This window comes from Lycium ferocissimum, chromosome 4 (genome assembly GCF_029784015.1).
Source record: "Lycium ferocissimum isolate CSIRO_LF1 chromosome 4, AGI_CSIRO_Lferr_CH_V1, whole genome shotgun sequence".
Taxonomy (NCBI): Eukaryota; Viridiplantae; Streptophyta; class Magnoliopsida; order Solanales; family Solanaceae; genus Lycium; species Lycium ferocissimum.
The window spans coordinates 277,061-288,989 of NC_081345.1; positions in this window are offsets into that span (position 1 = coordinate 277,061).

An 11,929-nucleotide genomic window follows, 5' to 3' on the forward strand; every position below is an offset into this window, starting at 1 on the left:
GGGTCCATAAATACGGCCGGAGCATTAGTCAGCCCAAAAGACATCACTCGAATTCATAATGCCCATATCGGGTCCTGAATCTTTGTCTTAGGAATATCAGCCTCTCGTACCTGCACCTGGTTGATAGCATCCATGGTAGCTCAGAATTATTGAAGGACGTGGATGAAGATTTGGAAGTTCCAAGAAGACCCATGACAAGATCTCAAACGAGGAAATTGCAAGACAAGCTTAATGGGCTGCAATCAACAATTCAAAAGTGTCTTGTGATGGAAGAAGAGCTCCAGCCCAATTCAGATTTTTTCCTCAAGTCTTACACTTATTTGGAGGCCCAAATTAAAGTCCAAAGTGAGATGGAATGAGGCCCAATTCAGCCCCAAAAGAAGAAGTTTCAGCAGCCCATAATTAGCCCAAATATTAGTTTCTAGAATAAATATTTAATTGTTGTTTTAATCTATGTTGACTTGCATTGGTCCAAGTGTGGGTAGCCTTCTAGGTTGTTTTAATCTATGTTGCCTGCCTTGGTCCAAGTGTGGGAAGTCTTCTATGCTTCTAGGGAAGATAATTCCCATTTATTTCTATTTTGACTAGCTCCTTCTTTACAACTATATAAAGGGGTGATTGTCATTCATTGTAAATCAGATTTTGAAGAATATATTATATTGAGAGTTCTTTTGAACCTTTGTGGCATTACTTTAGGATTTATCTTTCAACCTAACTAGTTCTTAGTTCAAGGTAGTAAGATAATTTCTTCTTTGATATCTTTGATTTCTTTTTGGTATTCTTTCGAAGGCGATTAGTTCTAAATACTAATTGTTGTCTTAAGTTACTCACAAAGCGGTCAGGATCCGAATCTACTGTTTTTGATTCGTTATCTCAAGTAAAGGCGTTAGATTTCTTCCTATAAATCTATACGTTGTTACTTGGATCTTGTCAAGACTTTAGAACTTACGTTCTTGGAAATTCATGGATTGTTCCTTCGAATTTCCCATATCTTTTATTTTCTAGTTTTTAGATTCATTTCTATATTTGCTTCCGCACTTCTTATATTTTAATTATAAATTTGGGATCTCCCTAACCTCGTTGTTATCAAGTGGTATCAGAGCGGTTCTATCAAGATTCCGTTCTTGATAATCTTGGGGATTTCTTGAAGAAAAAAAAAAAAAGAGCAAAAAAAAAAAAAATTAAAAAGTACTGTAGCAGTGAACAGTGACGGAAAAAAAAAAAGGTTTAGTGTTTGCTCTTCAAGAAATTTCTTCCATTTATTTGTTTTCTAAAGATTAAGATAGAAAACAAGAAGAGGGGATCCTAGATCTTTAAAGCTAAGAAGCAATCAATTTTTTTTTCTTACGCCTTTGATCTTGTTAAAAAAAAAAAAAAAAGGTCCTTTTTGTTCGAGTCTTGTTTCAACTAAATTCTAATTCTTTCTAGGATTGGTTCTTCATTTTCTTTAGTGCCCCAAAATTCTTTATTTTACTACTAAGGGCTTGATTCTAGTGGGGTTTAATTATAAATTCATAAAGTGTTTTCCCAAAGGTTATTTGAGTGGAAAAAGGCAAGAGTGAGTGAGAACAATTGAGAAAAAAAAAAAAAGCCAAAGTTTGAGTAATAAATAGTTTTTGAGATGACCAATACAGGTGGTAGTGATGATGAAAGGAGGGCTCGTCAAAAGCCGAGATCCGAGGAAGAAATGACTTCACTCTACAAGCTATGCACCAACAATTCGAAAGATGGACCTTGCAATTTCAAGAGATCAAGGATGCCATTCTTGAACAAAATGAGACAATAGCTGAACTTAGGAGGGGAGATCAACATGTTGTACAACCACAAAATAATCCTAGGCCTCAAAATAGAAGAAATATGCCCCATGCCCCCATTGTAAATTAAGAAAACCCTATAGATGATTTTGTTGATGATCTTTATGTAAATCTAGATAGAGTAGGGAGAGATAGGAGGGGACAACGAGGAAGAGTGGAAGATGATAACATTAATAGCATAAAGATGAAGATGCCAACTTTCAAAGGCACAAGAGATCCAGACTTGTACCTTGATTGGGAGCGGAAAGTTGAAGCCATTTTTGATTGTCACAACTATTACGAAGCTAAGAAGGTAAAGCTTGCCGTTGTTGAATTTTCGACTATGCTTCTATTTGGTGGAAAAACTTACAAGGGATAGACAACAAGATGGAGAACCACCCATTGCTACTTGGCTGAGATGAAGAGAGTCATGAAGAAGAGGTTCGTGCCTTCCCACTTTCAAAGAGACCTACAAATGCGTCTTCGAAGATTGGAGCAGGGGAACCATGTTGTTGATGAATACTTCAAAGCTATGGATATGGCTATGATCCAAGCTAATTGTATGGAAGATGAAGAGGCCACTATGGCTAGATTTCTTAATGGTTTAAATAAAGAAATAGCTGATGTAGTAGAGATACAACAATATGTAACTTTAGATGAGTTAGTGGATATGGCTGTAAAACTAGAAAAGCAAATTAAAAGAAAGCAGCAAGCTAGCTCGTGGAGGAGTCGGCCAAACACCAATTCAAAGAAGCCATGGCCGAAACAAGATGTGACTTCTAGGCCTCAAGAAGGCAAGGGGAAGGCCAAAGTAGATGACAAAGAGGGAGGTAAAACTTTTAATCCTAAATTACCAAAACCTTCTAGTTCTATTCAATGTTACAAATGTCATGGAAGAGGCCATATGATGCATGAATGTCCAAATAGAAGAAATATTCTCATGAAAGAAGATGGAGAGTATGAGAGTGAAAAAGTGAGGTAGAAGAAGAAGAGGGAGGTGCGAGTGAAGATGACGTAGAGTTTCCTAATAGTGGTTTTATTGGGGTAGCTAGGAAGATTCTTGATGGAGAAAATGAGAGTAAAAAAAGCGAGAAAGAGGAAGAAGAGGGAGGTGTAAGTGAAGATGATGTAGAACTTCCTTTTAATGATGGTTTGGTTGCAGTAGTTAGGAGGATTATGGCTATCAATTTAGGAGTCAATAGTGAAGAACAAAGGGAAAATATATTCCATACTAGGTGTGGGATAAGGGGGAGAACTTGTTCTATGATTATCGACAGTGGTAGTTGTGCTAATGTAGTGAGTTCACACTTGGTAGATACGTTAGGGCTTGCATACATGAAACACCCTAAGCCCTATAGACTCCAATGGTTGAATGATAGTGGTGAACTGAAAGTCAACAAACAATGCATGATTTCATTCAATGTTAGCAGGTATGAGGATGATACTCTTTGTGATGTTATTCCTATGCAAGCTTGTCATATCTTGCTTGGTCGTCCATGGCAGTTCGATAGAAATACTTTTCATGATGGAAGGAAGAATAGATATTCACTTGAGCTTAATGGCAAGAAGTATACTCTTGCACCTTTAACACCTTCTCAGGTGTTTGAAGATCAAAAGAGATTGAGGGAATCAATGGGAAAACAAAGGGGACAAAAAAAAGGTGAGCTTGAGGGAAAAGAAATGAAAGATGGCCAAGAGAGAGAGAAAGAGGGCAGCAACTTAAGCAAAGAGGTAAAAGAGGGTTTGAGTGAAAAAAAAGAAAGTTTTGGTGAGAGGAAAGAGGCTAAGGAAAAGAAAAAAAAGAGTCTCTATATAAAAGCCAAAGAGTGTTTGAATGCAAGAAAAGAGGGACTGCCCATAATACTACTTACTTACAAAGAAGTCTTAATTAATTCTGAGCTACTAACTTCTTCTTTGCCAAGTAGTGTTTTTTCTCTTTTGCAGGATTTTGATGATATCTTTCCTGAAGATATTCCTAAAGGTCTTCCACCTTTGCATGGAATTGAACACCAAATTGACTTTGTGCGGTACAGATTCCAAATAGGCCTGCTTATAGGAGTAATCCTGAAGAGACAAAGGAGTTGCAAAGGCAGGTTGAGGAGTTGCTTAAAAAGGGGTTTGTGCGAGAGAGCCTGAGTCCTTGCTCAGTTCCTGTTCTATTGGTGCCCAAAAAAGATGGATCCTGGAGGATGTGCGTGGATTGTCGAGCTATCAACAAGATTACGGTAAAGTATCGTCATCCTATTCCTCGTCTTGATGACATGTTGGATCAATTGCATGGGTCCAAATTCTTTTCTAAAATTGATCTAAAAAGTGGTTACCATCAGATTCGAATGAATCCTGGAGATGAATGGAAAACTGCTTTTAAGACCAAATATGGGCTTTATGAGTGGTTAGTTATGCCTTTTGGCTTGACTAATGCACCCAGCACGTTCATGAGATTGATGAATCACGTTTTTAAGGATTTTCATGGAAAGTTTGTGGTGGTTTATTTTGATGATATCTTGATCTTTTCCAAAACTCTAGATGAGCATGTAGAACACCTAAAACAAGTTTTTAAAGTTCTTAGAAAACAACAATTGTTTGCTAATCTCAAAAAGTGTGCCTTTTGTGTGGATCGTGTGGTATTCTTGGGTTTTGTGGTCATTTCTAAGGGAGTTGAGGTTGATGAAGATAAAATCAAGGCAATCAAAGAGTGGCCTAAACCCAAGAGTGTAACTGAGGTTAGAAGTTTTCATGGGCTTGCTAGTTTCTATAGAAGATTTGATATAGATTTTAGCACCATTGCTGCTCCTCTAACTGAAGTTATCAAGAAAGATAAGGTTTTTACATGGGGGAAAGACCAAGATGATGCTTTTAACTTGTTGAAAGAAAAATTATGTTCTGCTCCTCTTTTGCAATTACCTAATTTTTCTAAGTCTTTTGAGGTTGAATGTGATGCTTCTAGAAAAAGGAATAGGTGCTGTTTTGATGCAGATACTTTAGTGAAAAGTTGAGTGGAGCTACATTGAACTACTCAACTTATGACAAAGAGCTATATGCTTTGGTAAAGGCTTTAGCTACATGGCAACATTATTTGTGGCCTAGAGAGTTTGTGGTTAAGACTGATCATGAATCCTTAAGATATTTGAAGAGTCAAGGTAAGCTTAATCGTAGGCATGCAAAATGGGTTGAATTTATTGAAACTTTCCCATATGTGATTGCTTACAAGCAAGGAAAGGAGAATGTAGTTATTGATGCACTGTCAAGAAGGTATGTCTTGGTCTCTACTCTTACTTCTAAGCTGATGGGTTTTGATCAAATCAAGGGCCTTTATGCTAATGATTCTGATTTTGGCAAGTTTTTTGCAGAATGTAAGTTGGGTCCTTATGACAGGTTTAATCTTCAAGATGGATTTCTTTTTAAGGAGAATAAATTGTGTATCCCTAATTGCTCTTTGCGTGAATTGTTTGTTAGGGAAGCACATTGTGGTGGACTCATGGAACACTTTGGAGTGCCCAAAACTTTGGATATACTTGCGAACATTTCTTTTGGCCAGGCATGCGAAAGGATGTTGAGAAAGTGTGCTCTCAATGTCTTGAATGTAAACAAGCCAAATCGAAAGTGTTACCACATGGTCTTTATACTCCTTTACCTGTTCCTACTTCCCCTTGGATTGATATTTCCATGGATTTTGTGTTAGGTTTGCCTAGAACTAAGCATGGTAAGGACATATATTGTGGTGGTAGATAGATTTTCAAAAATGGCTCGCTTTATTCCATGTTTGAAGACTAATGATGCATCACATGTGGCTGATTTGTTTGTAAAAGAAGTGGTTAAATTACATGGTATACCTAAAACTATTATTAGTGATAGGGATGCTAAGTTTTTAAGTCACTTTTGGAGAGTTCTTTGGGGAAAGTTGGGAACTAAACTACTATTTTCTACGTCTTGTCACCCGCAACCGACGGGCAAATGGAAGTAGTTAATAGGACTTTAGGGAATATGTTGAGGGCTGTTCTAAAAGGAAAATTAGCATTTTGGGAAGAACATTTGGCCATGGTAGAGTTTGCCTATAATAGAACTGTCCATTCTTCTAGGTAAGTCTCCTTTTGAAGTTGTTTATGTCTTTAATCCCCTCACCCCCCTTGATTTGCTGCCTTTGCCTACTGATAATATTGTTAATCTTGATGGTAGGAAGAAGGCTGAAATGATGAAGAAGATTCATGAACAAACAAAGCTTGCAATTGAGCGGAAGAATGAGCAGACTGCCTTAAGGAGAAATAAGGGGCGAAAATCTATTATTTTTAAGCCCGGGGATCAAGTATGGGTGCATTTCAGGAAGGAAAGGTTTCCTGCCAAAAGAAGATCCAAACTAGACCCAAGAGGAGATGGTCCATTTGAAGTCCTTGAAAGGATTGGAGACAATGCTTACAAACTTGATCTTCCTAGTGAGTATCAAGTTAGTGCTACTTTCAATGTTTCTGATCTTTCCTTATTTGATGCGAGTTTAAATTCGAGGACGAATTCATCTCAAGAAGAGGGACCGATAGCATCCATGGTAGCTCAAAATTATTGAAGGACGTGGATGAAGATTTGGAAGTTCCAAGAAGACCCATGACAAGATCTCAAACGAGGAAATTGCAAGACAAGCTTAATGGGCTGCAATCAACAATTCAAAAGTGTCTTGTGATGGAAGAAGAGCTCCAGCCCAATTCAGATTTTTTTTCCTCAAGTCTTACACTTATTTGGAGGCCCAAATTAAAGTCCAAAGTGAGATGGAATGAGGCCCAATTCAGCCCCAAAAGAAGAAGTTTCCAGCAGCCCATAATTAGCCCAAATATTAGTTTCTAGAATAAATATTTAATTATTGTTTTAATCTATGTTGACTTGCATTGGTCCAAGTGTGGGTAGTCTTCTAGGTTGTTTTAATCTATGTTGACTGCCTTGGTCCAAGTGTGGGAAGTCTTCTATGCTTCTAGGGAAGATAATTCCCATTTATTTCTATTTTGACTAGCTCCTTCTTTACAACTATATAAAGGGGTGATTGTCATTCATTGTAAATCGATTTTGAAGAATATATTATATTGAGAGTTCTTTTGAACCTTTGTGGCATTACTTTAGGATTTATCTTTCAACCTAACTAGTTCTTAGTTCAAGGTAGTAAGATAATTTCTTCTTTGATATCTTTGATTTCTTTTTGGTATTCTTTCGAAGGCGATTAGTTCTAAATACTAATTGTTGTCTTAAGTTACTCACAAAGCGGTCGGGATCCGAATCTACGTTTTTGATTCGTTATCTCAAGTAAAGGCGTTAGATTTCTTCCTATAAATCTATACGTTGTTACTTGGATCTTGTCAAGACTTTAGAACTTACGTTCTTGGAAATTCGTGGATTGTTCCTTCGAATTTCCCATATCTTTTATTTTCTAGTTTTTAGATTCTTTTCTATATTTGCTTCCGCACTTCTTATATTTTAATTATAAATTTGGGATCTCCTAACCTCGTTGTTATCACTGGTGATAGCCTGACCGCAGGTCTATCTTCGAGAAACACCTGGCACCCTGCAACTGATCAAACAAATCATCAATCCTGGGGAGGGGGTATTTATTCTTGATGGTTACCTTATTCAGCTGCCTATAATCAATGCACATCCGTAGCGACCCATCCTTCTTTCTTACAAACAATATCGGCGCTCCCCAGAGTGATGTGCTGGGCCTAATAAAGCCCTTCTCTAATAAATCCCTCAGCTGCTCCTTCAATTCCTTCAATCGTGAGTGCCATTCGTAAGGAGGAATAGATATAGGAATTTGAGTATCTAGCAGCACATCAATGGTGAACTCTATCTCCCGCTCGGGGGGGAAGACACGGAAGCTCATGCGGGAATACATCTAGAAATTCATTAACCTTTGGGACCGGCGAGGAGTCGGTGCCTCTGCTTCTAAATCATGTACACGAACCAGATGATAAATATAGCCCTTTCTGATCATTTTTCTTGCCTTGAGGTATGAAATAAACTTACCCCTCGACGATGTTGTATTACCTGCCCACTCTATAACTGGTTCCCCTGGAAATTGGAAACGGACTACCTTCTTTTGACAATCAACATTAGCATAACAAGAAGCTAGCTAATCCATACCCATAATAACATCGAACTCAGTCATATCTAACTCTACCAGATCTGCCTTAGTGCAGCGGCCACAGATAATTACCGAACAATCTCTATAAACCTGCCTGGCTATAATAGAATCCCCTACCGGTGTAGCTACCTCAAAAGGCTCTATCGGTTCAGATTCTATCCCAATTTTATTAGCAACAATGGGAGAAATATATGATAAAGTAGAACCGGGATCTATCAGTGCATACACATCTCGAGAGAAGACCGATACACCCGTAATAACATTGGCGACGCCTCCGGTCTGTCGGCCGGCCAAAGCATATATGCGGTTCGAAGGACCACTAGAACCGGGAAACTCCGCCACGACCTCTACCGCGGCTGCCGGTGCCGGCATACCTCGCCCCGCGGCAGGCGCATAGCTGCGAGGATGAAGATGAACCGCACCGACCCAAAGAGGGCCGAGCCGCACCACAATCGCCCCCGCTCGAGGGACAATCTCTCATAAGATGACCACGGTCGCCACAAGTAAAACAAGCACCCATGGCACGATAACACTCCCCGGGGTGGTGTCTCCTACAGTGAGGACATCGAGGTAGAGGTGGCCTCAACTGGCTAGAACCTCTATCCATCTGTGATCCCGAGGCCCTGGAGCTCTGACCTGCTCCTGCATACCCGGTGCTATCTGGTCTCCTGCCCGGCAACTGTGGGGGATATCTGCTCTGCTGCTGCTGAGGCTGCCTGCCTCGAAACTCCCCAGAATACCCAGCGGATCTAGCCCTCTTGGGCTGGCCCCTATCATAATTCTCTATCGGGCTGGCGCCCTCTGTGTCGGTCCTCCATACCCTGGGCGTGTGCCTGTACACGGGCAATCTTAAGAGTTTACAGAGTGGGTAGAAACCTAAGGGAAATTAGAGTATACAGAGTGGGTAGAAACCTAAGGTTTCTACCCACTCTGTATACAAGTGTCCATGGCCCACACATGGGTTGGACCAATTAAATTTGGCCACAAAATGTGTGGGGGCCATCCAAAGCCACACGGCCAAAGGGCCAATAATTCATGATTTGCCAACTTTTCACTAATTCACTTTTAGCCCCAAATTTTCCTAAATGTTCCTTGCCAACAAATTCATGAACAACTTATGTCTTAAAACAAAATCGAAGGTCAAAAGTCTCGACTTCGTACCCCGGAATAGTCTTGTCCCTAACTTATCATAATTTACCCGGATTGTCCCGTTGTACAAAATACAGGATATAACAAGAGGAGATGAAGAAGAAGTATCCCCACTTGTTTCCTATGCCTATAGGCGATCAAAATTCCTAAATTGGTTATGTGGATTGATGAATAAGCTGTGTGTGATAGCTACAAAAGGAACTTCCCCCGAAGTGCTTGTAAGACCCCGTAAGACTAGTTTAACATTCGAGGATGAATGTTCTAAAGGGGGGAAGGATGTTATATCCCGTATTTTGTACATTGGGATAATCCGAGCTAACCATGATAAGTTAAAGACAATACTATTCTGGAATCTGAGGTAGAGACTTTTAACCTCCGATATTGTTTTGAGGCATAAGTTGCTTATGATTTTATCGGCATGGAATATTAAGGAAAATTTGGGGTTAAAAGTTAATTTATGAAAGTTGATATTTCATGAAATAATGGCCAAGTGGCCGTGTGATGTAGGTGGGCCATGGGCCACATGGATGAATTATATATGTAAATGAAGATGACAAATTAATCATTTTTCATCATCTTCACCCTTAGAAGCTTATAGAAGCTTGGAGAAAAAAATGGAGGACCATTCGGCCATGCTAGCCGAATTGGTGCCATAAGAATTGATCAAGAAAAAAAATATTTTCTTCTAGCATTCCAACCAATTGGAAGGCCCTTATTAACGTGGAGTAGTTGTTGGAGCAATTAAACCGTTCGTTGTTGCAATTCACCAACTCTAGCCGAGGGAGAAGTTAAGTGGAAAAGGTAAGATTCAATCCTCCTTTTCATGTGTTATGGATGATTTGTACATGTTGTAGTATGTAGAAATGGATGAAAATCATGAAATCTTGTATGGTGATGTTGAGCCGTGTGTGTTGGGCTTGGCCGTGTATATGTTGTGTTGTGTAGGAGTGAAGAACTAATTTTATTTAGTATGTTTGGGTTGTTGTGTTGTGGGTGTTCTATGATGCAAATGAAAGTTTAATGGTTCAAATTGAAGTTATAGTCGTTTGTGGCTTGTTATAGAAGATAATGGAATTTTAAGATAGTTTCTTGTATCTATGGGAATGATGTTGTCAACGTGTGAATTGTTGGTGTAGTTGATGGATTTGGAAGAAAGAAATGTGTTGTTGTCGCTCTTATTGGGTTTGGAAAGGTTTCGGGTGGAGTAGTACATTGGTTGGGTTGTTTTGAATATTGTGCGGATTGTTTGAAATGTTCTTGAATCTTGTTTGAATGGTTTCGGATTAGTACTTGAATGCGTGAGCATTGATGTTGGCTTGATTGTATGTGGTTGAATTGAATGTAATTGGAATGCCGTTGAACTTTGTAGAAAGGAGTTGTTAATGTTAGAATGCGTTTTGAGTTAATTGTTGATGTTGTCAATATAGTTGTTGGTATTGTTGTTGATGATTTGGCCGAGTTGAATTCTCGGGGCTGTTGAACTTATAGGGAAAATGCTGCCCAAATTTCTGTAGATAAAGTGCTAGCTTGGAATTGAATTCCTAAGTGACTATAACTAATGTTAGTATGCAATGACGTTGTTGTAGGTCTTGGGAAACCCGAGACTTGAGTTTGGATTAGCTTAGGAAGCGGACGAGGTATGTAAAGCTTACTCTTTCTTTCTTTTGGCATGTCTTAGGCGTAAGTAAGATATGACCGGATATGAGCCTTGGGGTAACTCCATTCTTAAATTCCGAGCATGTTTGCGATTCTTATTCACTTCTTGATGTTGGCATTCTTAATATAGTCGAACTATGGTCCTTATGTCTTTTGTATGATTGGATTTCAAATGTTGTATAAGGAGTTTTTGCTCCAAAAGGATTTTTTGTCGTATAACGTCCCTAACTTTCATATATGGTACTTATCTATCGAGTCTGAAATGATGATTTATATGCATATGGTTTCTCACTACTCTGCTCGTGCGAGCTGTTATTACTTCCTTCACTGAGTCCCGGGCCAGGACACGTATTCGTGCAACTCCACTGCATTATTCACCGTGTCCCTCACTAGAGGGCCGGGGCACGTTACATGATATGATGATGATATGGGGATGACGGCCAGGATGGCATATGATGACTTCATTCACCGCGTCCCTCACTAGAGGGCCGGGGCACGTTATATGTACATGTATATGATGATTTTATTTACCGCGTCCCTCACTAGAGGGCCGGGGCACGTTATGCATGCATATGTACATGATGATTATTTACTTATGTTCCAAGTCCCATAATGAATTGGATATGATATTGACATGCATGAGTTACATTTCAAAGGCAAGCCTCATGATTTTCTGTACTCCTTGTTTCAGTATGATCCTGTTTACTGTATTTCACGCTTTACATGCTCAGTACATATTCCGTACTGACCCCCTTTCTTCGGGGGCTGCGTTTCATGCCACGCAGGTGTATAAAGGTGAGTAGAGGATATTAGTAGAAGATGCTCCAGTTGAATTGACGAACTCCATTTCCTTCCGGGGTGCTGCCGAGTTAGAGTACCTATGTTATGGTATCTTGAGTTATGTTAGAGACTTTGTAGACAGAGTCATGTATAGAACATGTCAGTCTTGTAAGCGGCTCTGTAAGCCGATGTGTCATTATGCATAATGTTACAAGTTTCATATGTTTACAGATTTTCCTTGATTTGAGAAAGACGAAAAGTATGTTTTTTTGAAAAGCTTCCTTATGCATTCATGTCATGATTAAAGGGCCCAGTATAATTATGAGTATCACGAGAATCAGCGGGTTCGCTCGGCCCTAAGTAAGGGTCGGGTGCCCATCATGCCCTATCGAAAGTTGGGGTGTGACAGATGGGGTATTTATACCCCTCCTAG